This window comes from Euprymna scolopes, chromosome 10, assembly GCF_053919585.1.
Source record: "Euprymna scolopes isolate OS-2025 chromosome 10, ASM5391958v1, whole genome shotgun sequence".
In the NCBI taxonomy this organism is placed as follows: Eukaryota; Metazoa; Mollusca; class Cephalopoda; order Sepiida; family Sepiolidae; genus Euprymna; species Euprymna scolopes.
The window spans coordinates 99,991,954-99,996,588 of NC_136491.1; the positions used below are offsets into that span (position 1 = coordinate 99,991,954).

The window sequence follows — 4,635 nt, forward strand, 5'->3', positions numbered from 1 at the left end:
AACCACACCTCTCAATCATAATGGTAGAACTCGCTCCACCTTGGTTATTTTGCACAGTTCACAAGTCAATTCCAGATTCTCCAACCATTCCATTATTAGAGTGTCCATTGCTGCATTACTGAATTCGAGGATTAGCCGAATATCGAATTGTCTCAAAAAAAGGAAATTAAATGAAGAAAATAGTTGTTCGAACTTCTACTTTCCCACAACTAAATTCAACTGTAATTTCCATCATCCGGTCTCTCTCTCAGCTATCAAAAAACTGACTGACCGTCGTGCTTCCAACTCATCCTTTTCATAACAGTTTCTGTCCTTTTATGCAAATTAATACCCTATGTATATTACTGAGCCTTCTACAAATGAAGATTTTTTTCTTTCTCTTTCCTTCCTTTATTTCATCACCCGACAGGAAAGAAAGAGGTACATCCATTTGTGTAAGTCACTTTCTTCATTACTTTCACCATGTAATCAATTTCCCTTAATGTTGTTGTTCAATTCCGTTATGGGAGGGGGGGATAGAGAAATGGGTTAAGAGCGTCTCTCCTTGTTGCTTTAATGCTTTCAGAGTTCTCTCTGCTGAGGTCCTAGATATGACCTTAAACTATATCCAGTGGCGAGGCCCCAGCTTGCGGGCTTTGGGGAGTGTGGAGCCACCCTTTAATTGCCATTGCTCCCAAGTCCACTCTGACCCAGAGTGGTAGTACCTGTTAGGGTCCCAACTATGGGGATTAAATAGAAACCGACTTGAATACAACAAATATATTCTATTAAAATATCTTTCTTCCGAGTCTTTGGATGCGGCATTAAATAACCTGAAAAGGGTTGATATGCCGTAAAACAAAAACAACCAATTAACCATCTCTCTGCTGACTGACCATGATTTCCAAAGAGGCTGAAGTAGATCTTCAGAGAACAGATGCAATTAATGCACCTTGCAAGCTGATTGTTCAGTGTATAACCAAATCACCTAGTAGGGACATTTTTCCATGAAAGAAAATAAGTCTTTATTTATGACTGCAACATATTTCTCTTCATCCTTGTTTTTTCTTTCTTTTGCCCTTTATTTTAGTCTCGTGAGCAGAATTACAAGAATTAAGGTCCATAGTGCAAACAAATGGCTAAAAAAAAATGGCTACTTTGTTCTCAACTCAAATTTATGACAATTTAAAATGCTTATATCTTTTATATTATTTTTTTGGACGCAAAATGCATCACATAATGAGTAGGTAAACCAAAATAAGCCGTTTTTAACTAATTTCCCAACTTTATCTTTTTTTTTTAACTAATTTATGTCAGCAATATTAATGATTACCAAATTCTATCTGGCAAATGATATCGAGTTGAATGGTAACAATAAAATTAAAAGAAAAAAAATTGTGTTAATCTGTCCAAATTTCCATCAAACTTCTACTTCTTGGAAAATCGCTATGATGTTAAATTTAAAAACTTAGCCCAAAGACTGCTAACACCAATCAGTACTGACTGAGCTTATAAACCAAAGATATTCAAAATCTCCAACTGCAAAGTGTCATTGGTATTGCTACACACCTTAAAATGTTCCCAAAAATGAACACATTAGGGTGTAAGATGCCAGAATTGCTTTTTTTTGTCCTTTTTTATAAAATGCTTTATTTTTCTTTCAAATTTGTGTTTTGTTTCTGTATTATTTTTCACCAAGAATTATCTTTTATCAAGAGTAATAAATTTGTTTTTTTTTTGTGTGTGTATTCTTTTTATCAAGAATTATTTTTTATCAAGAATAATAAATTTGTTTTGTTACTGTATTATTTTTTTACTAAGAATTTTTTTTTACCTAGAATAATAAATTTGTTTTACTTATGTATTATCATTATTTTTGTTTTGTTTTAATGTGTTCTAGAACACACAAGGGAACAGTGAGGATACTAAAAAGAGCTCTCGGTTGGTTTCAATAAAAAGCGGGGCAATGTTGGCAGCTGGTTTGGCTGCCCCATACCCAGCATTACAATCTCCAAAGAAAGGAAAAAAAAAAAAAAAAAAAAGTTTTACCAAGAATAATAACTCAGTAATCCTTTTAATAAGTCTATTTAGGTTATCTCCCTTGTTACTAAATGTGCTGATACGTTTTGCCAAAAAGTGGATGCCGTTGTAATAATTAATGAACCAAACTTGTAGACAGACTCTGCACTTCCTATCTCCGATACTGACAAGGGTGGGTCTATAGATCTGTCCAAAACGGGTGGCTCGTTTGAGTGTATGGCCTTGTAGAGATAACTCAGTCTTAGAGTTATTTAAATACAGAAGCAACCAGAGAATATGAAACGTTGATATAAACAACATGAAAATTGTATATAAACGCAAACCTAATTGAAAAAAAAAAAAAAAAAAAAAGTACAGAAAAATCTTTATGACGTACGTACCCGTCATGGAACATAAATATCACAATCACAAAATTATGTAAATTAATCGAGTAGATTTTTTTTATAGAAAATTATTTTTTACGATTTGTAATAGTTTTAATAGTAAATCGTAGCCATTACAAGACCGATTTTGATCTCTTATTTCTAAAGAGGTCTGAAGGAGGAGGTAACCTTTATTTAATTAATATTGCGGATCAAGACATAATGTTCTTGCTTACTCATGAAATTTGCTTTTCTTAGTAAAATTGTAGCATCCCCTATGTATGGCTGGAACAAATCTTCAACAGGAACATCTTATAGCAATCACCGTTTTCAACACGCACACATATGAAGTATGCACAGGCACACAACGTCGTAATTTGTCCATCCGCACACATGCAATAAAGGAACTATGTTGCATTCCACGTGCAATGATATAACAATCAGACTGGAATGTTATAGAACACACGTATATAAGGTTCGACCCGTGGAAATCAAACCAGTTCAAGATGCAGTTTTATGAGTAAACATCACTGCTGCCCGTCCACTATACATATGCCAGACTCAAGGACCCGTGGCGCAGTGGTTAGAGTACTGGGAAAAATCAATTGTAAAAGTGATATTCTCCTGAAGGTTGAAGGTTCAATCCTCAGTGTGGGCGACCGAAATATACATTTGCGAATTACTTAGGACATCTATCCAGTCATGGCTGATGGAACAAGAGCATGCTACCCCCGTGAAGTAAATAAAGGGTTTTGCTCGGAATTTCGTCCAAATTCCTAAGTTTGCCAGAAACATTCCCAAGTTTGACAAGATACACCTGAAGAAGGTCGGAGGTTATATCGACCGAAACGTTGTGAAAATCACACTCAAGATGAGAACAGTAGTCCGATGAATAATAATATATTTAATTTATTGTAACTTTGTTGTAAACATGCAACAAAGTCTCTCTCGTTTAATTATTGATAATATATTTTTGTCGTTCCAATATAAATGCATTTACCTTTTATATGTGATTCTTTTAGTTGTATTTATAGTTATAGATAGCAATTTAATAACAGGAGTTATAATGAGTGCATTTACAGATTCGAGAATACTTTCATTGTATGCCTCAATAAAAAAATTATTTTTTTAATTCAATTCATTTATCAAAAAATAAAGCAATCATGGTTCAAGTGCAATTTAGGGAAAGGATAGTATAACTTTATACAAAAGTGTAATAGAAATCAATCTCACAAACGACCTCTTGTTTGCTTCGCCTGTAAACTGCCAGCAGAAAATGTAGAAAGGAAAAGACAAGCATAATTTTGTAGGTCGCTCATTAGTGAACGTATGCTATTAATTTGCCTATGTACACAATTGGTAACTGTTAAATGGGACGAACTCCTAAAGCAGGAGTTGAGTGGAGTTTTTTTTGTTGGAAAGCTTAGAACGGGAGCGAATGGTGGAAGATAATATCGAATACACGAAGATTTATTGCAAGTTGAGAGAAGAAAGGAAAAAAGACTTTCGTGCGTTGCATTGACAAGAGGACGGTTTGACACTGCCATTTTTTTTTTTTTATTTTTGTTCTTTTTTCCTTTTATAAAAAGAATATACGGTAGCCCAGTATCTGTCCAAATTCACCTTAAAGTGTTGCGTTGTTGGTGCATTTATTACCTCACTTAGAAGTCTACTCCAAGGTTTAGGTTCCAAATTAAGAAAGCATTCCTCCTACAGGTCAATCGCAGTCAATGGTGAAATAGTTTCTTGCAGTGTCTGCATAGACCTCATACTGGTGCAGGAGTGCATAATACATCCTAAAGTATATCATGATGCCCATACTTTGCATAAAAATGCACATACGGTATAATCTCGTTGACACACCGGTTCTCATCAGATCACTGAAGTTAAGCAATGTTGAGCCTGGTTAGTACCAGATGGGTGACCATTTGGGAATTCTAGGCACTGTATGTGCTCTCTGCTTATCTTGACATTTGCTTCCAGTCGTCCTGTACATACACTTCACTTGCCACTGGTATTTAACAGTGTCGACCCAGGAGAGGTGTGGTTGGAGATTGCGCACCTCCTGCTACAAAAGTTTAACACACAGGTACCCCTTCGTGGGTATCCATAATCTGTCAAAGACTGAAGGAGCCCTTTTTTTTCTTTTTTTTTTTTTTTTCATAAGAATGCACTTTTACAGTTAATGCTTTAATTTGAACCTTTCTATCTATAGGGAACTCATAAACATCATGCACATACAAACAAACATTCA

At 34.9% G+C, this 4,635-nt stretch overlaps 1 pseudogene; it reads left to right on the plus strand.

The window, feature by feature from the left end:
* Positions 1-4,217: 4,217 nt before the first annotated feature.
* Positions 4,218-4,334, plus strand: LOC145286576 (5S ribosomal RNA; annotated as a pseudogene).
* The last annotated feature ends 301 nt before the right edge of the window (positions 4,335-4,635 follow it).